Source organism: Haematobia irritans, chromosome 4 (genome assembly GCF_050003625.1).
Source record: "Haematobia irritans isolate KBUSLIRL chromosome 4, ASM5000362v1, whole genome shotgun sequence".
In the NCBI taxonomy this organism is placed as follows: domain Eukaryota; kingdom Metazoa; phylum Arthropoda; class Insecta; order Diptera; family Muscidae; genus Haematobia; species Haematobia irritans.
This window is the reverse complement of record NC_134400.1, coordinates 179816311-179841349: the sequence shown is the minus strand read 5'-3', so window position 1 is coordinate 179841349 and position 25039 is coordinate 179816311. Positions and strand designations below refer to the sequence as shown.

Here is a 25039-nt window from a genome sequence, read left to right as displayed (position 1 = left end):
TTTCAAGAAAATCGAAAAGGTTTAAGAAAAAGAAGTCAGACAACAGGGAGATCCTCTTCCCCTCCCAAACATCAAAAAGTCTGATACCCCATATTAATTTCATAACCTCCCTCCACGTCTACTGTACATTTCAGTCAGAGAAGATTAATTTTGTCACCATACGGGCAAAAGGGAGGTTCCTTCCCGTACCAAATATCTAAAAATAAAGTAGTGGATCTGTGTTTAGAGGCTATCCCTAAATAGTTCAAGCCTATCAGAGAACTTAATCCTACACTGTAAAAAAATATCTAATCTGATCTAATATGGAAGAATATGCAACCTAAATTTTAAGACACGCAATTTACCCAATATCAAGGACAAATTTATTTAAAATATAAAAATTCTAATTAAAAGAATGTTTATAATATTTCTTTCAAAATTTTTTTCTTTAAATTTAGGGCACTAATCTTTGAAATTTGCGTCCCTGTTTGTCTTTGAATTAAAGTAACATTACCTTAAAGTAAAGGAAAGAATTTGTGATTTAATGAAATAATCTTGAAGATAACAAAGTTGTTAACTTCATGGGTATTTTAGGACCACTTTTTGGTCCTAAAATACCCATAGATTTTCAATTTCAAGAAAATCGCATTAAGAATACGGATTCTAGAAGCCCAAGAAGTAATATTGGGAGATCGGTATATACGTATGGGGGCTATATCAAAACATGGACCGATACTCACCATTTGCGGCACACTTTTTTATGGTCCTAAAATACCTCTAGATTTCCAATTTCGGGAAAATTGAATAAAAACTACGGTTTCTATAGGCCCAAGACCCCAAATCGGGAGGTCGGTTAATATGGGGGCTATATCAAAACATGGACCGATATAGGTCATCTTCGAACTTGACCTGCTTGGATACAAAAAACGAGTTTGTGCAAAAATTAACCACGATAGCTCCCATATATAGCTTTCGCCCGATTTATACTCATATGGCCACAGAGGCTAATTTCTCTAATTGCCCCGATTTAGTTGAAATTTTGCACAGGGAGTAGAATTAACATTGTAGCTATGCGTGCCAAATTTGGTTGAAATCGGTTCAGATTTAAATATATCTCCCATATATAGCTTTCTCCCGATTTACACTCATATGACCACAGAGGCCAATTTTTTGCTCCGATTTAGTTGAAATTGTACACAGGGAGTAGAATTAGCATTGTAGTTATGCGTGCCAAATTTGGTTGAATTCGGTTCAGATTTAGATATAGCTCCCATATATATGTTTTTCTGATTTCGACAAAAATGGTCAAAATACCAACATTTTCCTTGTAAAATCGCCACTGCTTAGTCGAAAAGTTGTAAAAATGACTCTAATTTTCCTAAACTTCTAATGCATATATATCGAGCGATAAATCATAAATAAACTTTTGCGGAGTTTTCTTAATATTGCTCCAGATTTAAATGTTTCCCATATTTTTTTACTAACATTGTGTTCCACCCTAGTGCATTAGCCGACTTAAATTTTGAGTCTATAGATTTTGTAGAAGTCTATCAAATTCTGTCCAGATCGAGTGATATTTAAATGTATGTATTTGGGACAAACCTTTATATATAGCCCCAACACATTTGACGGATGTGATATGGTATCGAAAATTTAGATCTACAAAGTGGTGCAGGGTATAATATAGTCGGCCCCGCCCGACTTTAGACTTTCCTTACTAGTTTTAAACGTATTTTTGCTTTATAGTGTTTTCGAATTTTCTTTTATATGTAAAGATACCCATGATAACTTCGTGAATGAAATCGACTAACTTGAAGTCAAAAACTCCGTATAGGAATCACATTTTGGGAAAATTCTCTATAGAAATAAAATTTTGACAAATTTTTCTATAGAAATAAAATTTTGACAAAATTTTCTATAGAAATAAAATTTTGACAAAATTTTCTATAGAAATAAAATTTTGAAAAAGTTTTCTATAGAAATAAAATTTTGACAAAATTTTCTATAGAAATAAAATTTGACAAAAATTTCTATAGAAATAAAATTTTTTTCTATAGAAATAAAATTTTGACAAAATTTTCTATAGAAATAAAATTTTGACAAAATTTTCTATAGAAATAAAATTTTGACAAAATTTTCTATAGAAATAAAATCATGACAAAATTTTCTATAGAAATAAAATCATGACAAAATTTTCTATAGAAATAAAATTTTGACAAAATTTTCTATAGAAATAAAATTTTGACAAAATTTTCTATAAAAATAAAATTGTGACAAAATTTTCTATAGAAATAAAATTTGACAAAATTTTCTATAGAAATAAAATTTTGACAAAATTTTCTATAGAAATAAAATTTTGACAAAATTTTCTACAGAAATAAAATTTTGACAAAATTTTCTATAGAAATAAAATTTTGACAAAATTATGTATAGAAATAAAATTTTGACAAAATTATGTATAGAAATAAAATTTTGACAAAATTTTGTATAGAAATAAAATTTTGACAAAATTTTGTATAGAAATAAAATTTTGACAGAATTTTCTGTAGAAATAAAATTTTGACAAAATTGTCTATAGAAGTAAAATTTTGACAAAATATTCTATATAAATAAAATTTTGACAACATTTTCTATAGAAATAAAATTTTTACAAAATTTTCTATAGAAATAAAATTTTGACAAAATGTTCTATAGAAATAAAATTTTGACAAATTTTTCTATAGAAATAAAATTGTGACAAAATTTTCTATAGAAATAAAATTTTGACAAACGTTTCTATAGAAATAAAATTTTGACAAACGTTTCTATAGAAATAAAATTTTGACAAAATTTTCTATAGAAATAAAATTTTGACAAAATGTTCTATAGAAATAAAATTTTGACAAAATTTTCTATAGAAATAAAATTTTGACAAAATTTTCTATAGAAATAAAATTTTGACAAAATTTTCTATAGAAATAAAATTTTGACAAAATTTTCTATAGAAATAAAATTTTGACAAAATTTTCTATAAAAATAAAATTGTGACAAAATTTTCTATAGAAATAAAATTTGACAAAATTTTCTATAGAAATAAAATTTTGACAAAATTTTCTATAGAAATAAAATTTTGACAAAATTTTCTATAGAAATAAAAGTTTGACAAAATGTTCTATTTTTGACAAAATGTTCATTAATGACCTTGAGCTGGACAATAACCAAAAATATAGTTAAACACAGGTCAACAATCCAAATAAATAGAAATAAAATTTTGACAAAATTTTCTATAGAAATAAAATTTGACAAAAATTTCTATAGAAATAAAATTTGACAAAAATTTCTTTAGAAATAAAATTTTGACACAATTTTCTATAGAAATAAAATTTTGACACAATTTTCTATAGAAATAAAATTTTGAGAAAATTTTCTATAGAAATAAAATTTTGACAAAATTTTCTATAGAAATAAAATTTTGACAAAATTTTCTATAGAAATAAAATTTTGACAAAATTTTCTATAGAAATAAAATTTTGACAACAATTTCTATAAAAATAAAATTTTGAGAAAGTTTTTATAGAAATAAAATTTTGAGAAAATTTTCTATAGAAATAAAATTTGACAACAATTTATTTAGAAATAAAATTTTGACACAATTTTCTATAGAAATAAAATTTTGACAAATTTTTTTATAGAAATAAAAATTTTGACAAAATTTTCTAAAGAAATAAAATTTTGACAAAATTTTCTATAGAAATAAAATGTTGACAACATTTTCTATAGAAATGAAATTTAGTAAAAAATATTAAAAACAAATTCGTATTAAAAATTATTTAAAACAAAATTTTTTGAAAATTTTATATAAAAATAAAATGTTAAGAAGATTTTCAATGGAAAGAAAATATGGAAATAAAATTTTGGAAAAAAAAATTTCTATAGAAATAAAATTTTGACCAAATTTTCTACAGAAATAAAATTATGACCAAATTTTCTATAGAAATAAACTTTTGAGAAAATCTTATATAGAAATAAAATTTTGATAAAATTTTAAGTTTCCTGTTATTTCAAACAACAATTTCAAATCAACAACTTCAAAAAAAATATTCTATTTTTTTCTTTTGTGGTAAAATTTTCTTCAAAGTTTGGTAGATTATTTGTGGCACGAGTGGCAAACGTGATTGAGATCGGGAGATGTTTGTGATTATTCTACTGTAGAAATGAAGCAAGGAACATTCCTTTTAAGCCACTCTTGGTTGCATCAACCAATCATGAAGTCAAACACGCATTAAATGAAAAACTTATCAACTGTTGGTCAAGTAAAAATCTTTCTATTAGTGCGTTTTCAGTTTTTCCTCAGTGTAGAACCAGGTTTTGTCTATTAAGTGAATGCTTTTTCTGACCACCTTTTGTCATTTGTCCATGGCTGAATGATGCTTAGTAAGTGGACTCGCTTCTTCTCTTTGCAAAACTTTTGTTATTTACCTCACAACTGTTGATGTGGTCAATGGCTGGACTATGGATTTTGTGGAATTGTGTTGTCGCATTGTGGTCCTTTTGCACTCACATTTATAATTGTCCCTTGTGTAATTTAAGAAAATTTATAAATTTGAAACAAGGTTGAAGTTGAAATCTCAAATCACCTTAAAGGCTAATCATCTTAAGCTTAATGGCCATTGAATGGCAAAACAACTGGAGATAGCATTTCTAGGTGATTTATTGCATAATACGGTGGTTAACAGAGAACTTTGCTGGATAAGAGAAAAGTAACTGAAAGCTTGAATTAATTTGCCAAACAATTAATTATTAAGAATGTTTGGGTAGGTTAAAACGACTTCAATATATTTCCTTCTAACGGCCATTTTCATGTATCTCTGTTAGACTTTAACTCCCAGTTAACAGAAAGTAAAATCGAAATAGCTTCTCTCCGGTTAACTTTAAATGAAAAATTTTTAGCAGTTAAGTTCCTAACTGGCATATGGAATATATAGACATGATGACAGACATGTCCATAGTACGGTTTAAAAGTTCGTTACCTAACGTAGCACTAACGGAGCTTCCTGAAAATGGGGGTAAGAGTCTATGGGAAAAATTAGTTTACAATAAGTACGATGCCCATTATTTCAATGTCACAATTGGAAAATTTCAAAAAGTGGCATAAAGATTAATTTTCCAAACAAACAAAACGTGGCACAAAAAGGAGGAAACTTTTCATAAATCATATATAAGGATAAAATAGAAATATTAGAGTTTTTCTACATTCAAAGAAAAAATACTTTCCTAAGGAACGAAATTTTAGAGAAACGAAATTCCCTTTTGTTATAAAGTATTTTCTTAAAAAGCAAATACACCCAAATTTGTGACAAATGTTACAACGATTTTATCCAATGATTTTTATTTGCTTTAATAGAAATTTTTTAGCGTCAGAAGAAAACTTATTTTTTATAAAATGTATAGAGTTGGAAAATCACTTTTGTCACTTGGGATCTAAATTAATCGTACAGTTATTTTATCTAGACTTTACAGAAAACTACATCTGGAAATTTCCTAAATTTAGCTAATTGAGAAAATTTTTCTTTGCATACTTTCAGGAGGTACTCATCTACGCTTGAAGATTTTATGCTTCCACAAGAAAAACGTGATTTTGTTTTGGTAAATATTTTTTCCATTTACATTTATATAAATTTCTTAATTTTTAGAATTTAAAAAATCTCAAAGCAAGTGAATAAGTTCGGCCAGGCTGTATCTATCTTATGTACCCTCCACCATGGAACGCACAAAATAATTTTCTTTGAACACATTTCCCCTCCACCATAGGATGGGGGTATATTAACTTTGTAATTCCGTTTGTAACATATCGAAATAGTGCTCTTAGATATATATATTTTTTGGGTCTTGGTGAAATTCTGAGTCGATCTAAGCATGTCCGTTCGTCCATCTGTTGAAATCACGCTAACTTCCGAACGAAACAAGCTATCGACTTGAAACTTGGCACAAGTACTTGTTATTGGTGTATGTCGGATGGTATTCCAAATGGGCCATATCGGACCACTTTTACGTTAAAGGGTGATACGGTCAAAATTTGGTCAATATAAACTTGACGTATTTCTTTCAATTTTGCATTTAAAAAACACCCTGAACACCCCTCATTTTGAAGGTGTGTGTGTGTAGAATGTTGCTTCTATTTTGATTTTGGAATTCACTCTTCAGTTGTCAAAATGACGTCCAAGCAAGAAGAGCAGCGTATCAAAATTTTGCTCGCGCATCGCAAAATTCCGAGCTACTCGCACGCAAAGCTGGCAAAATCGCTAAAAGTTGCCAAATCAACCGTTACAAATGTAATTAAAGTGTTTGGGGAACGTTTGTCGACAGCCAGGAAGTCTGGATCGGGGGGAAATCGAAAACCGGAAGCCGCTGAGACGACAAAGAGAGTTGCCGGTAGTTTCAAGCGAAACCTTAACGTCTCTCTCCGAGATGCCGCAAATAAGCTGGGTGTATCGTCTACAACTGTGTATCGAGCCAAAAAACGAGCCGGACTATCGACTTACAAGAAGGTAGTGACTCTAAATCGCGATGATAAACAAAATACGACGCCCAAAGCGGGATCCCGGAGGCTGTACACGACGATGCTGACGAAGTTTGACTGCGTGGTAATGGACGACGAAACCTACGTCAAAGCCGACTACAAGCAGTTTCGGGGACAGGAGTTTTATACGGCAAAAGGAAGGGGAAAGGTAGCAGATATTTTCAAGCACATAAAACTGTCAAAGTTCGCAAAGAAATATCTGGTTTGGCAAGCCATCTGTACCTGTGGCTTGAAAAGCAGCATTTTCATAGCTTCCGGGCCTGTCAACCAAGAAATTTACATGAAAGAGTGTTTGAATAAACGTCTGCTGCCTTTCCTGAAGAAACACGGTTGTTACGTACTGTTTTGGCCGGATTTGGCATCTTGCCATTACGGTAAAAAGGCCATGGAGTGGTACGCCGCCAACAACGTGCAGGTGGTTCCCAAGGACAAGAACCCTCCCAATACGCCAGAGATCCGCCCAATTGAGAAATACTGGGCTATTGTCAAGCGGAACCTAAAGAATACCAAAAAAAACTGCTAAGAACGAGCAGCAGTTCAAGGCAAACTGGCTTTCTGCGGCGAAGAAGGTGGACAAGGTGGCTGTACAAAATCTGATGTCAGGTGTCAAACGTGAGGCCCGGCAATTCGGATTTGGAAAAGCGAAAGCCTAACTGAATATTTTTCCTAAATTTTATACTAATTGAACTTGAAAAAGAAATTTAATTTGATTTTTTAAATAAACGATTTCACCGATTTACACGCGTTTTCCCTTGACCAAATTTTGACCGTATCACTCTTTAAATTTTTAATTGAATCACTTAAAAAATTAATATAAATTTGCTAATGAAAGCAATTAATTTTTTAATCAAATATTTTATGATGCTCAATTAAAACTGTGATTGTGAATACGATTTTGTTTTTTTGTGTATATCAAATTTCAAGCAAAATGAATAAAGCTTGCGGATTCGAGCCCGCTAGATGACAAATCGTCAAAGAGATCTGTCTATATGGGGGCTACACCAAAATATGGACCGCTACAAAATCGCTTTTTTTCTTGGGAAATAATTCTGCAACTTTTGAATGGATAAAAATATCAACATATTTTTTGTGTGAAAGCTGAGGTGTTTTCCTCTAAGCTTGCAAATTTGAGGGTCCCTAGTGGATCCACGGGCTGACCTGTAGGCTTTGAAATTTGGGTACGAAATTTTGTTTTAGCTGTCAACTACGCAATTTTGAACCGATTTCGATAAATTTTTTCTTTGCTGAAAAAAAAAACAAATTGCAACCACTGTGTGCTTTACGAAGTCAAGCTCAAGTCTTTACGAATCTATAATACTTCTAGATATTACATTTCAATCACTTCGGATGAAAATTTTCGGCTATATGCCCTCAACAATTCAAATATAGAGATCAGTCTATATCGATATATACGAAACTTAACACAGCTCTGTATCGACATAGATTTGCAATTTCATGAAATTCGGTAGCGGCGTCTATAGGATCAAGAAATCATATCGGTGGAACAGTTTACATAGAGGCTATATCGAAACATGGACCGATATAGCCCATCGTTGAACTTAACTTGCCTGCTGGCCAAAGACTTGTTTATGAAAATTTTCAGAACGATAGTTTAGTTATTGAAGGATGTGGCCTGACAATCAGACGTACATCATTATATCGTCATATAGTCGGAAACGGATATTTCGATGTGTTGCAAACTGTATGACGGTGGTAAAAAAGTGAAATTTGTGAATTTTTTTTTTTAATTTCTTCATTAAAATAAACTTCAAGGCATAACTTCTAAATTAATGCAAAGTATTCGAAGTACTTCCCATGAAAAATTCAGTGAAGATGATTCAAATTTGCACTACTACCGGGTTACACGTTTGCACTTAAAAATATTGTTGTAAAATATTGAAGTCGTTATTGTCGAGTTAGTCTATATTTTCATCAACGCATCGACTTTGACTAACCAAAGTTTTGCTAAACTCCAAAACGAGAGACCAAAAACGAGATGAAAAAAATCATTAAAATCAATGTGTGTGTGTGTGAGTGTGTGAATGCATCATATATGATAAAGACATTGCTCTGTGGACAAAGAAATCCCCCAATAAAAGAGTGAAGTAGAAGCTAAGTCTTTGCTAGTGAAGACCTTGAAAAATAAATTTTTTGTCAAAACCACAAACCAAACAAATGTCTTAAAAATAATAAAAAATAAAAAAATAAATAAATAATGATGATGGTTTCGATAATGATGTGGTGCGGTTGTTCCAATGTTCCAACATTTTTCTAACTTCGTTATCATGAACTGATAGTTTCCGACAATGCAATTCACTCTGTCCAATTTTTTTCGATTTGTCTTTTATCAAATTTGCACTTTTTTCTTGAAAGCTGTTAGTTTCTGAGTGTAACTTTCGACATTTGATAGGAAATTGGTCAACTGGATTTGTGTGACACAGACTTTGTGGAAACGGTCGATATTGATGAGTTTATTGGTAAAGTGATTTCCAACAAATTAGACACATAACATATGTATGTATGTCTGCTAATGCACCGGCAAGCAAAATGAAGGAACTTTGTTAAAATAACCTCTTTAAGATTTGATTATAAAGGGTGTGTTTTTGAAAAAAAAAAACATACAAAACCACATAAAAATTCAGAAAAATGCATAAAATCTTTATTTGAATCGATAGCACGTTTGAAGATTTTTTTCAAGCAAATACTGCCCGCGACTTGTCCATGCGTTTAGTCCAATTTTGACATACTCTTTAAAACATTTCAGCCGGTATCTCACGAACAAATACTTCAATATTATCTTCCAATGCACCAATTCAAGCGGGCATGCTTGTATAGATTTGGGCTATAATATAGTCCCACAAAAAATAGTATAAATGCGTTAAATCGTACCCACCTCTTATTAACTCCATTGTAACGACATGCGGCAACGGTTGTCCCAGTTGGTAGAATTCTACTAAAAAATGGTCGATTTTTCTCTTTAATAGGTTGGTAGATTTAAATTAATTTTGACAAAATTTTCTATAGAAATTAAATTTGGAAAAAAATTTTCTATAGAAATAAAATTTTGAAAAAATTTTCTATAGAAATAAAATTTTTACAAAATTTTCTATAGAAATAAAATTTTGACAAAATTTTCTATAGAAATAAAATTTTGACAACATTTTCTATAGAAATAAAATTTTGACAAAATTTTCTATAGAAATAAAACGTTGACAAATTTTTTTGCATGGTTTTAAGCTGAGATCAAAAATAACAACAATGATTGAAGAGAAACCAACAATAACAAACAAACCGAATAAATTTTGACAAAATTTTATATGGGAAAAAATGTTGACCAAATTTTCTCTAGAAATAAAATTTTGACAAAATTTTCTATAGAAGTAAAATTTTGAAAAAAAATTTCTGTAGAAAAAAAATTTTGACAAAATTTTCTATAGAAATAAAATGTTGACAAAATTTTCTATAGAAGTAAGATTTTGAAAAAAAATTTCTGTAGAAAAAAAATTTTGACAAAATTTTCTATAGAAATAAAATGTTGACCGAATTTTTTCTAGAAATAAAGTTTTGACAAAATTGTTGACAAAATTTTCTATACAAGTAAAATTTTGAAAAAATTTTTTGTAGAAATAAAATTTTGACAAAATTGTCTATAGAAGTAAAATTTTGACAAAATTTTCTATAGAAGTAAAATTTTGACAAAATTTTCTATAGAAGTAAGATTTTGAAAAAAAAATTTCTGTAGAAAAAAAATTTTGACAAAATTTTCTATAGAAATAAAATTTTGACAAAATTGTTGACATTTTCTATAGAAGTAAAATGTAGACAAAATTTTCTGTAGAAACACAATTTTCACAAAATTGTCTATAGAAGTAAAATTTTGAAAAAATTTTCTATCGAAATAAAATTTTGACAAAATTTTCTATAGAAATAAAATCTTTACAAAATTTTCTTTAGAAATATAACTTTGACAAAATTTTCTAAAAAAACTAAAATTGTTACAAAATGTTCTATAGAAATAAAATTTTGACAACATTTTCTATAGAAATCAAATTTTGACAATATTTTCTGTAGAAATAAAATTTTGGCAAAATTTTCTACAAAAATAAAATTTGAACAAAATTTTCTATAGAAATAAAATTTTAACAAAATTGTTGACAAAATTTTCTATAGAAGTTAGATTTTGACAAAATTTTCTGTAGAAATAAAATTTTGACAAAATTTTGTTTCTACAATTTTGTCAAAATTTTATTTCTATAGAAAATTTTGTCAAAAGTTTACTTGTCAAGATTTTATTTCTACAGAAAATTTTATCAATATTTTATTTCTACAGAAAATTTTGTCAAAATTTTATTTTATAGACAATTTTGTCAAAATTTGCACAAAATTGTCTATAGAAATAAAATTTTGACAAAATTGTTTATAGAAATAAAATTTTGACAAAATTTTCTGTAGAAATAAAATCTTTGCAAAATTTTCTTTAGAAATATAACTTTGACAAAATTTTCTATAAAACTAAAATTGTTACAAAATGTTCTATAGAAATAAAATTTTGACAACATTTTCTATAGAAGTAAAATTTTGACAAAATTTTCTGTAGAAATAAAATTTTGGCAAAATTTTCTACAAAAATAAAATTTGGACAAAATTTTCTATAGAAATAAAATTTTAACAAAATTGTTGACAAAATTTTCTATAGAAGTAAAATTTAGACAACGTTTTTTGTAGAAATAAAATTTTGACAAAATTGTCTATAGAAGTAAAGTTTTGACAAAACTTCCTTTAGAAATAAAATTTTGACAAAATTTTCTGTACAACTAAAATCTTAACAAAATTATTTATAGAAATAAAATTTTGACAAAATTTTCTGTAGAAATAAAATTTTTACCAAATTTTCTTTAGAAATATAACTTTGACAAAATTTTCTATAATACTAAAATGTTTACAAAATGTTCTATAGAAATAAAGTTTTGACAACATTTTCTATAGAAATCAAATTTTGACAATATTTTCTGTAGGCAAAAAGTTTTGACAAAACTGTCTATAGAAGTAAAATTTTGACAAAATTGTCTATAAAATAAAATTTTGACAAAATTTTCTGTAGAAATAAAATATTAATAAAATTTTCAATAGAAATATAATTTTGACACAGTTGTTGACAAAATTTTCTGTAGAAATAAAATTTTGACAAAATTTTCTATAGAAATAAAATTTTGACAAAATTTTCTATAAAACTAAAATTTTTGCAAAATGTTCTATAGAAATAAAATGTTGACCAAATGTTCTATAGAAATAAAATTTTGACAAAATTTTTTAAAGAAATAAAATTTTGACTAAATTTTCTACAAAAATACAATTTTGACAAAATTACCTATAAAAGTAAAATTTTGACAAAATTTTGATAAAATTTTGATAAAATTTTATATGGGAAAAAATTTTGACAAAATTTTCTGTAGAAATGAAATTTTGACAAAATTGTTGACAAAATTTTCTATAGAAGTAAAATTTTGATAAAATTTTCTGTAGACATAAAAATTTGACAAAATTGTCTATAGAAGTAAAATTTTGACAAAATTTTCTGTAGAAATACAATTTTGACAAAATTTTCTGCAGAAATAAAATCTTGACAAAATTGTTTAGAGAAACAAAATCTTGACAAAGTTGTTTATAAAAATAAAATTTTTACAAAATTTTCTTTAGAAATACAACTTTGACAAAATTTTCTATAAAACTAAAATGTTCTATAGAAATCAAATTTTGACAACATTTTCTGAAGAAATAAATTTTGACAAAATTGTCTATAGAAGTAAAATTTTGACAAAATTTTATGTAGAAATAAAATATTGACAAGTAAAATTTTGACAAAGTAAAATTTTGACAAAATTTTCTATAGAAATAAAATTTTGACAAAATTGTTGACAAAATTTTCTATAGAAGTAAAATTTTGACAAATTTTTCTGTAGAAATAAAACTTTAACAAAATTTTCTATAGAAATAAAATTTTGACAAAATTTTCTATAAAACTAAAATTTTTACAAAATGTTCTATAGAAATAAAATGTTGACAAAATTTTCTATAGAAGTCAAATTTTGACAATATTTTCTGTAGAAATAAAACTTTGACAAAATTGTCTATAGAAATAAAATTTTGACAAAATTTTCAGTATAAATAAAATCTTGACAAGTAAAATTTTGACAAAGTAAAATTTTGACAATATTTTCTATAGAAATAAAATTTTGACAAAATTATAGAAACAACATGTTGACAATATTTTCTATAGAAACTAATTTTGACAAAATTTTCTATAGAAACAAATTTTGACAAAATTTTCTATTGAAATAAAATTTTGACAAACATTCCTATACACACAAAATTTTTTTTTTCTGATTCAATCACGAAATTAATTGATCCAATTAATTTTTTAATTGAAATGTCTTCAATCACATAAATGATAGTATCAATTAAAAAATTAATTGACAGTCAAAAATTAATTGATCCAATTAAAAAATTAATTGATACTATTAGTTTGTGTGATTGATTTTTATTTCAATTACAAAAATTGTTGAACCAATTAAATTTTTAATTGAATATTTTTCAAAACTCAATTAAGATTTTAATTGGAAAAATGTTCGTGAAATTTTTTTCTGTGTAGAAATACAATTTGGACAAAATTTCCTGCAGAAATAAAATTTTAACAAAATTTTGTATAGAAATAAAATTTTGCAAAAAAATTTCACAGAAATAAAATTGCGACAAAATTGTCTACAGAAGTAAAATTTTGACAAAAATTTCTATAGGAATAAAATGTTCACAAAATTTTCTATAGAAATAAAACTTTGACAAACATTCCTATAGAAATACAATTTTTGACAAAATTTTCGATAGAAACAAATTTTTGCCAAAATTTTGTATAGAAACAAAATTTTGACAAAATTTTCTATTGAAATAAAATTTTGACAAAATTTTCTATAGAAATAAAATTTTGACAAAATTTTCTATAGAAACAACATTTTGAGAAAATTTTCTATTGAAATAAAATTTTGACAAAATTTTCGATAGAAATAAATTTTTTACAAAATTTTCTATTGAAATAATATTTTGACAAAATTTTCGATTGAAATATAATTTTGACAAAATTTTCTATGAAATAAAATTTTGACAAAATTGCAGAAATAAAATTTTGACAAAAATTCCTATAGAAATAAAATTTTGCAATTAATTTCTATAGAAATAAAATTTTGACAAATTTTTTTATAGAAATAAAATTTTGACAAAAATTTCTATAGAAATAAAATTTTACAAAAAAATTTTATAGAAATAAAATGTTGACAAAATTTTCTAAAGAAAAAACTGTTTGACAAAATTTTCTAAAGAAATTCAATTCTCCGATTCATAGGCTCGGAATCAATACCAAAACCATGCTTCTTTGTATGGTTTCCCAATTCCACAATATAGAAGGCAACCTAATCTTTGAATAGCCTGAAACGCAAGAATAGCGAGCTTAAGTTATGATGATCTCTCGTTATTTCAGACTCGCTTGGATAATTTAGTCCATTGTGATACCACTGGAGAAGAACTTCTTTTCCAAGCGGATTTCGAAGGGTGTGTATACAGAAATATCATACGTATTACTGAGAGGAGATAAACCACCGCTGATAAATATTGTCAACCAAACACAACAATTGGGATTGAACCCGTAAATCCTTTGTGTGCAAGAAGGATATGCTAACCATTGTGCCATACTGACTAATAGTACAGGATATAATAAAAATTCCATCTCCCGTTTGAAAGATATAAACTTTCATATCATTCGCTTGCGTACGAAACATCACCTTCAGCATCATTGGCTTTTAATACCACACCAGTGGGATTTATTTAAAGAATCTTTGAAACGTTGCAACGTCTCTTTTATTCGGATTAAAAAAAACACAGTTTTTATGTCTCTCTTTTTCATTATGAATAGCAATTATTTGATTCTTTTTTTTTTAATCACAAAGAGATCAAGAAACAAATGGAATGGCCTCAAGGTCGACATTGTCAACTAATTGGCATATTTTGTTGTCATATCCAAATTGGAAGTTTTTATGCGTGGGTTGCACTATTCTACATTGGCATGTTGAGCTCTCACAGTTTCATAGAGTTGGACAAAAATAAAGAAAACCAAACCAGAAACAAAAATAGTAAACGATTTAAACCATTGGCAAACTGACTGGGATTTTTGCGTGGGTTTTTACTGTGTATCTGTATAAGAAATCAGTTGTCACAGTACAGGGCAGAACTAATTGAATATGAAAATAGAAGAAAAACAGGTGACCAAACATTTCTGAAACTTCTGAAGTTTCAGTTCAGTTATATTTACATAGTCGGGCAAGAGGAAGTTACCTCCACGGCCAAATGACAATAAATGAGATGTTCTGTTTTTGTCACATAACAACCTTTACTGGAGATAGGCTTAATTTTAGAAAAGTCTGCCAAAGAAGAGGGACGATTTGACAGTAATCAGAATTCGGACAAAGACAAAATGTCCCACTCCACATCTAAATATCAAAAAACCGGAAGTATCAAATTTTTGTTTAGCGACTACCTTCTACAACCCCTGAAAATATTAGAGAGATCGAAGATCTTAAGTTGTTCTCTGACGGAATATCGAAAGTTTACAGGCTTTTTATCCTTTGTTCAATCCTTCATCCAATTAAGGATTTTAGGTGAATTACGTGAACAATACTCAATCAGGCTATCGGTAAAAACTTTGGCGATATACCAAAATATTAGATTGATAGTAACCAAATTTGGGATTTAATTTAATCGACCAAAAAGTTCAGTGTAATCGGATAAAAATTGGGAAATTGTCTAGAAGCTCACGAAGTCAAATCTGAAGATATGTCTGTATGGGGATATTCCCCAAAACATGGATCGATTTAAAAAAAAAAAAAAAAACACAAAAATCCATTGGATTTCTACACGGACGGAGTGACCGTGGTGCAGTGGTTAGCATGCCCGCCTTGCATACACAAGATCGTGGGTTCGATTCCTGCTTCGACCGAACACCAAAAAGTTTTTCAGCGGTGAATTATCCCACCTCAGTAATGCTGGTGACATTTCTGAGGGTTTCAAAGCTTCTCTAAGTGGTTTCACTGCAATGTGGAACGCCGTTCGGACTCGGATATAAAAAGGAGGTCCCTTGTCATTGAGCTTAACATGGAAACGGGCAGCACTCAGTGACAAGACAGAAGTTCACCAATGTGGTATCACATTGGACTGAACAGTCTAAGTGAGTCTGATACATCGGGCTGCCACCTAACCTAACCTACACGAACGCTGTAAAAAATTTGTAGCACATTATTTTTAAGTGCAAACATATAATGTTCATAAACTAGTATAACATGTTTGGGACACATATGTTAGAACATATTATGTTTGGGATATGACATTTGCTTAAATATCATGTCTCTGGATGCAAACATACATTAATTTAGGGATTTCGTATAAACATATATATGTTCAGAAATGTCTGATAGTGCAATAGAGAAAAAAAGATAAAGATGGCGACGGGGATAGATAACGAAAGACATCAACGTAACACTGGGAGAAAGTTAAATGAGAATGGTGCTCTGCTTTAATGACATATTTTTTATGTTGATCAATGAGCTTGCATTCGTCAACATAAAAAATGTTAACTGTTTAAATCTAAACATTATTCGATGTACACATTAAATTGTGTATTCGGACCCTTAAAAAAGATATGCTTTGGGTGAAACAAAAAATATGTTTGCACAATACAAACAAATTTTTGTTTGCACAAATTTTGAAATATCAATATGCTTGAAGCAGAAAATATTTGGGAGTATGTGTTACAGAGGCAATTTTTTTGAGGGTATAAGTTGAGAGAAATCGGATGAAAATACTCAAATAGTCAAATCTATGGTTCGATTTATATGGGGACTATATCAAAACCTGCACCTACAGTCAGCGTCATAATAAAGTGTACATAACAGTACATTTTTTTTCAGAATACTTTTTATTATACCCTCCACCATAGGATGGGGGTATATTAATTTTGTCATTCCGTTTGTAACACATCGAAATATTGCTCTAAGGCCCCATAAAGTATATATATTCTGGGTCGTGGTGAAATTCTGAGTCGATCTGAGCATGTCCGTCCGTCCGTCTGTTGAAATCACGCTAACTTCCGAACGAAACAAGCTATCGACTTGAAACTTGGCACAAGTAGTTGTCATTGATGTAGGTCGGATGGTATTGCAAATGGGCCATATCGGTCCACTTTTACGTATAGCCCCCATATAAAGGGATCCTCAGATTTGCCTTGATGAGCCTCTAACAGAAGCATATTTCATCCGATCCGGCTGAAATTTGGTACATGATGTTAGTATATGGTCTCCAACAACCATGCAAAAATTGGTCCATATCGGTCCATAATTACATATAGCCCCCATATAAACCGATCCCCCGATTTGGCTTGCGAAGCCTTTAAGAGAACCAAATTTCATCCGATCCGGCTGAAATTTGGTACATGGTGTTAGTATATGGTCTCTAACAACCACGCAAAAATTGGTCCATATCGGTCCACTTTAACGTATAGCCCCCATATAAACGGACCCCCAAATTTGGCTTGCGATTGCTCTAAGAGAAGCAAATTTCATCCGATCCGGCTGAAATTTTGTACATGGTGTTGGTATATGTTCTCTAATGACCATGCAAAAATTGTTCCACATCGACCCATAATTATATATAGCCCCCATATAAGCCGATCCCCAGATTTGACCTCCGGAGCCTCTTAGAGGAGCAAAATTCATCCAATCCGGTTGAAATTTGGTACGTGGTGTTAGTACATGGTCTCTAACAACCGTGCAAGAATTGGTCTATATCGGTCCAAAATTATATATATATATAAATCGATCCCCAGATTTGTCCCCCGGAGCATCTTGGAGCAGCAAAATTTATCCGATCAGGTTGAAATTTGGAACATGGTGTTAGAATGTGGTCTCTAACAAACACGCAAGAATTGGTCCATATGGGTCCATGCAAAAATTGTTCCACATCGACCCATAATTATATATAGCCCCCAAATAAGCCGATCCCCAGATTTGATCTCTGGAGCCTCTTGGAGCAGCAAAATTCATCCGATCCGGTTGAAATTTGCAATGTGGTGTTAGTATAAGGCCGCTAATAACCATCTCAAAATTGGTCCATATCGGTCTATAGTTATATATAGCCGATCCCCAATCACACAAAAATTGGTCCATATCGGTTCATAATCATGGTTGCCACTCGAGCTAAAAATAATCTACCAAAATTTTATTTTTATAGAAAACATTGTCAAAATGTTATTTCTATAGAAAATTTTATTTCTATAGAAAATTTTGTCAACATTTTATTTCTATAGAAAATTTCTTCCTAATTTTATTTCTATTGAAAATTTTGTCAAAATTTTACTTCTATAGAAAATATTGTCAAAATTTTATTTTGTCAAAATTGTATTTCTATAGAAACTTTAAACTTAATTATATACGTATTTAATCGGCCTTTTTTAGTTTAATATATACAACGTATGGACTATGTGGTATATATTACGGTGTTAGGGAGTTTTAAGATACCTTGCCATCGGCTTCAGTGGAAGTTTCTACGCAATCCATGGTGGAGGGTACATAAGATTCGACCTGGCCGAACTTACGGCCGTATATACTTGGTTTTTTTTTTCTTGTTTTCCGTTCACATTTTGGACGCGATGCACGACCACGAGCAACAATACGAGTAATAAAAGATTTATCCACGTTTAAGGGCTTTAACGATGGCCATTTGTGATTTTGCAGCCATATATAAAAAAAATCCCACTATCATGCTTAAATTCCATCACGAATAACTTTATTTCAAAATGCAATAGATCAAAATGCTTTTGCCAGCTTGTAAACAATAAAACGAAATGTCACTGAAATAAATCTGTCAGCGGTTTAGAAATGATGGCAACCTGAAATTGATTTCAATATATATCAGGCACCGTTTATGTCCTCAAAAAATCAAATTGATAGGCGGGCTATATAGGGACTATACCAGATTATGGACCGATACCCACCGAATGTGGATATTCAAGAAAAAACTTGGGTGATTGGTCTGTATAGGGGATAAACCAAAACCGGGACCGATAGAAATCAAACCTATCTGTAGGGCTCCAAAAAACCACTGGATTTCTAATTTCAGACAAATCGAATAAAAATTGCTACGTCTAGATACCGACAAATTTCAGGACCATAGCTAATTATTGAAGGCTGAAGGCCTGATTAAAATAAATATAGAGACAGACAGATGGACCTAATTAAATCGTCTCAGAATTTCGCCCTGATCACGTAATATATACTCACTCTAATAGTCGGAAATCGATATTGCGATGTGTCACAAATGCAATGGCAAACTTATTTTACCCCCATCTGCATATGGTAGTGGGTATAAAAACTTTGCCAACAACGCTAACAACTAGCAATGCAAGCATTTAAAATTGTTCATTTAATGTTGCTGCTGCTGATGCTGCTGATGCTGTTGATGATGTTGGTGTTGTATGATGGTGCTGTTGTTGTGTTTTTTTTTTTTGTCTTTTTACCGGAATCGTATGCATTTTATTGTGAAGCACTTGAGCGTTCATGTTTATTTTTGTTCTCAGACTTTTATTTTGGAAAATGAAACAAACAAAAATCTTTATTCTCACTCACAGACTTAGTAATTGTCTGGCGGTTTGTTCGTCATATACCATTTGTTTCCAGAGTGAGGAAATTTATCCACAAAACAGCCGCTACAATGGATTGTTCGCCAACAACAGCACCACCACCACTACCACCTCTACGAATGCCATTAGCCATAACAAAACCGTTTCATTTAATTGTTAGTCAGTACTGTGCAACAAGTTGAGCAAACCTGCAACTGCTGCCAACTAACAGCAAAACAAAAAAAAAACCCCAATCCGGTGCTTGAGAGGTTGTCTGGCCTGTATTATGACTAAATAGTGGCGTGGGAAAAATCTCCAGTACTAACAAATGCCCAGTATGCGAATGCATAAAACTCGTTAAGAATGCAAAATCAACTTTGTTTTGTTTTCGTTTTTTTCTTGTTTGTTTATTACTTTTTGGCGAATTGACAGAAAAGTTTAGTTTTGCCCTCCGTTGGGCGCCAACATATTGACCATACATAAATAGAACTTTATTTAAAAACAAGATGCCTGGAGTTTTGTTTGTTTTTCTTTTTGTTATTTTTCTTGGTTCACCAAATTGACAGATGCAGTTAATATGCTTCAGGTTATTTAAGTTCCATAAAATAACCAAAAATTCTCAGGATTCGCAATGATTGTGGAGGCAACAAACTATTTAGCTTTGGTCATTTTGTAATCGAGCGCCATTTTGCATTGAACTGAAAGTTTATTACAAATTATTGTTGAAGTTGATTTTAGTTTTTTTTATTTTTTACTTGGAAAGAAGTACTCGGGAAAGAACTTATATTACAAAATGCTATGTGTAAATACAACAAAAGAGGATATTTTTTTAAGGATTTCTAATATAAAAGAAATTTGTCATTATTTTAGGGGCAATGAAACATTTTGAAGATATAATGGATAACATATAATCCTTGTGGAAATAGAATTTTGTATAACAACTGATTTTTGCCAAAGAAATATATTTCGAATTAAAATATAGTAAAAACAAGTAAGGAAAGTCTAAAGTCGGGCGGGGCCGACTATATTATACCCTGCACCACTTTGTAGATCTAAATATTCGATACCATATCACATCCGTCAAATGTGTTGGGGGCTATATATAAAGGTTTGTCCCAAATACATACATTTAAATATCACTCGATCTGGACAGAATTTGATAGACTTCTGCAAAATCTATAGACTCAAAATTTAAGTCGGCTAATGCACTAGGGTGGAACACAATGTTAGTAAAATTTTCGATACCATATCACATCTGTCAAATGTGTTGGTGGTGCTATATATAAAGGTTTGTCCCAAATACATACATTTAAATATCACTCGATCTGAACAGAATTTGATAGACTTCTACAAAATCTATAGACTCAAAATTTAAGTCGTCTAATGCACTAGGGTGGAACACAATGTTAGTAAAAAACAAGTAAGGAAAGTCTAAAGTCGGGCGGGGCCGACTATATTATACCCTGCACCACTTTGTAGATCTAAATTTTCGATACCATATCACATCCGTCAAATATGTTGGGGGCTATATATAAAGGTTTGTCCCAAATACATACATTTAAATATCACTCGATCTGAACAGAATTTGATAGACTTCTACAAAATCTATAGACTCAAAATTTAAGTCGGCTAATGCACTAGGGTGGAACACAATTTTAGTAAAAAAATATGGGAAACGTTTAAATCTGAAGCAATTTTAAGGAAACTTCGAAAAAGTTTATTTATGATTTATCGCTCGCTATAAATGTATTAGAAGTGTAGGAAAATTAGAGTAATTTTTACAACTTTTCGACTAAGCAGTTGCGATTTAACAAGGAAAATGTTGGTATTTTGACCATTTTTGTCGAAATCAGAAAAACATATATATGGGAGCTATATCTAACTCTGAACCGATTTCAACCAAATTTGGCACGCATAGCTACAATGCTAATTCTACTCCCGGTGCAAAATTTCAACTAAATCGGAGCAAAAACTTGGCCTCTGTGGTCATATGAGTGTAAATCCGGCGAAAGCTATATATGGGAGCTATATCTAAATCTGTACCGATTTCAACCAAATTTGGCACGCATTGCTACAATACTAATTCTACTCCCTGTGCAAAATTTCAACTAAATCGGAGCAAAAAATTGGCCTCTGTGGTCATATGAGTTTAAATCCGGCGAAAGCTATATATGGGAGCTATATCTAAATCTGAACGGATTTCAACCAAATTTGGCACACATAGCTACAATGCTAATTCTACTCCCTGTGCAAAATTTCAACCAAATTGGGGTAAAACTCTGGCTTCTGGGACCGTATTAGTCCATATCGGGCGAAAGATATATATGGGAGCTATATCTAAACCTGAACCGATTTCAATAAAATTTGGCACACTTGACTATAGTATTAATTGATCTTCTTGTGCAAAATTTTAAGCAAATTAGGGTAAAACTCTGGCTTCTGGGGCCATATAAGTCCATATCGGGCAAAATATATATATGGGAGCTATATCTAAATCTGAACCGGTTTCTTCAATAGGGCTCTATTCTGAGCCAAAACACATTCTTGTGCCAAATTTGAAGTCGATTGGACTAAAACTGCGACCTAGACTTTGATTACAAAAATGTGTTCACGGACAGACGGACAGACGGACAGACGGACATCGCTATATCGACTCAAGAGCCCACCCTGAGCATTTTTGCCAAAGACACCATGTGTCTATCTCGTCTCCTTCTGGGTGTTGCAAACATATGCACTAACTTATAATACCCTGTTCTACAGTGTGGCGCAGGGTATAATAAGCAAGTACATACGGCCGTAAGTTCGTCCAGGCCGTATCTTTTGTACCCTCCACCATGGATTGCTTAGAAACTTCTACTAAACGACAGTCATCCACAATTAAATTACCTGGATTGCGTACGATAGCAAGGCATCTTAAAACTTCTTAAAATCACCTTATAAATTGTAAGTTAGTTCATGCGGGATATATAGTAGACAAAAGAAAGGTCGATTAAATATTCAGTTCTTGAATTGAAAATTTTGTCAAAATTTTATTACTATACAAAATTTTGTCAAACAAAATTTGATTGCGTAGTAACTTCTACTAATGACAGTCATCCACAATTGAATTACTTGGGTTGCGGCCAATGGCAAGGCATCTTAAAACTTCTTTACATCATCTTATAAATTGTAAGTTAGTCCATGCGGGATATATATGAGACAAAAAGTAATTTCGATTAAATACGTATATATTCAGTTCTTGACCGGTATATATAGGGAAGAAATAATTACGAACCGATTTGAACTTGTGTGCGGTAATTATAGAGCCAGAATTGAAATATGGGGGTCGCTTTTTATGGAGGCTATATACAATTATGAACACGAGTCTACCAAAAATGGCAGATTTTTTACTGTTTGGTAGATTGGTAGAATTCTTGATGTTTTGAAGATTTTGCAAAATATTCCTCTCCAACTATGAAATGCTTCATAAATTTTCTATAGAAATAACATTTTGACAAAATTTTCTACAGAAATAAAATTCGGACAAAATTTTCTATAGAAATAACATTTCGACAAAATTTTCTATAGAAATAAAATTCTGACAAAGTTTTCTATAGAAATAACATTTTGACAAAATTTTCTATAGAAATAAAATTTTGACAAAATTTTCTATAGAAATAATATTTTGACAAAATTTTCTATAGAAATAAAATTTTGACAAAATTTTCTTTAGAAATAAAATTTTGACAAAATTTTCTATAGAAATAAAATTCGGACAAAATTTTCTATAGAAATAAAATTCGGACAAAATTTTCTATAGAAATAAAATTTTGACAACATTTTCTACAGAAATAAAATTCTGACAAAATTTTCTATAGAAATAAAATTTTGACAAAATTTTCTATAGAAATAAAATTTTGACAAAATTTTCTTTAGAAATAAAATTTTGACAAAATTTTCTATAGATATATAAAATTTTGACAACATTTTCTATGACAATCAAATTTTGGTATTTTATTTCTATAGAAAAAAATTTTTTCAGAATTTTATTTCTGTAAAACAAAATTGTCAGAATTTTATTTCTGTAGAAAATTTTGTCAAAATGTTATTTCTATAGAACATTTATGAAACACCTCTTAGTTGGAGAGTAATATTTTGGAAAAACCTCCAAAACATCAAGAATTCTATCAATCTACCAAACAGTAAAAAATCTGTCATTTTTGTAAACTCCTCGTGTTCATAATTGTATATAGCCCACTATAAAGCGACCCTATATTTTAATTCTGGCTCTATAATTACCGCACAAAAGTTCATATCGGTTCGTAATTATTTCTTCCCTATATATACAGGTAAATAACTGAATATATATACGCATTTAATCGAAATTTCTTTTTGTCTCATATATATCCTGCATGGACTAACTTACAATTTAGAAGATGATGTAAAGAAGTTTTAAGATGCCTTGCCATCGGTCGCAACCCTAGTAATTCAATTGTGGATGACTGTATTTAGTAGAAGTTACTACGCAATCAATTTTGTTTGACAAAATTTTCTATAGAAATATAAAATTTTGACAAAATTTTCTATAGAAATATAAAATGTTGACAACATTTTCTATGACAATCAAATTTTGGTAGATTATTTTTGGCTCGAGTAGCAATCGTGATTTTTCTATGATTGGGCTATATATAATATAGATCGATACGGACCAATTTTGGCATGGTTGTTATCGGCCACACACTACCAAAATGTACCTAATTTCAACCGGATCGGATGAATTCTGCTCCTGCAAGAGGCTCCGGAGGTCAAATCTGGGGATCGGTTTAAATGGGGGCTATATATAATTATGGACCGATATGAATCAATTTTTGTATGGTTGTTAGAGACCATATACTCATACCACGTACTAAGTTTCAACTGGATCGGATGAATTTTGCTCCTCAAAGAGGTTCCGGAGGTCAAATCTGGGGATCGGTTTATATAAGGGCTATATATAATTATGGACCAATTTTTGCATGATTAGGTTAGGTTAGGTGGCAGCCCGATGTATCAAGCTCACTTAGACTATTCAGTCCATTGTGATACCACATTGGTGAACTTCTCTCTTATCAATGAGTGCTGCCCGATTCCATGTTAAGCTCAATGACAAAGGACCTCATTTTTATAGACGAGTCCGAACGGCGTTCCACATTGCAGTGAAACCACTTGGAGAAGCTTTGAAATCCTCAGAAATGTCACCAGCATTAGGTGGGATAATTCACCTCTGAAAAACTTTTTAGTGTTCGGTCGAAGCAGGAATCGAACCTACGATCTTGTGTATGCAAGGAGGGCATGCTAACCATTGAACCACGGTGGCTCCATGGTTGTTAGAGACCATATACTAACACCATGTTTCAAATGTCAACCGGATCAGATGAAATTTGCTTCTTTTAGAGACTCCGCAAGCCAAATCGTGGGTCCGTTTACATGGGGGCTATATAAATATGGGGGCCATATACTAACACCATGTTTCAAATTTCAAACGGATCGGATGAAATTTGCTTATCTTAGAGGGTCCGCAAGCCAAATCTGGGGAACGGTTTATATGGGGGCTATATATAATTATGGACCGATGTGGACCAATTTGTGCATGGTTGTTAGAGACTATATATCATGTACTAAATTTCAACCGGATCGGATGAAATTTGCTTCTCTTAGAGGTTCCGCAAGCCAAATCTGGGGATCGGTTTATATGGGGGCTATACGTAAAAGTGGTCCGATATGGCTCATTTGCAACACCATCCGACCTACATCAATAACCACTACTTGTG

General features: G+C 30.4%; 1 protein-coding gene across 9 annotated transcripts in view; it reads left to right on the top strand.

Moving 5' to 3' along the window:
• Positions 1-25039, top strand: part of LOC142232789 (uncharacterized) — a 288220-nt gene that overhangs the window by 68311 nt on the left and 194870 nt on the right. For all 9 annotated transcript variants that reach the window (XM_075303464.1, XM_075303462.1, XM_075303463.1 and 6 more), the window contains one exon: positions 5544-5604. The gene's annotated coding sequence lies outside the window, so the exon portion shown is untranslated. The remainder of the gene's footprint in view (positions 1-5543; positions 5605-25039) is intronic.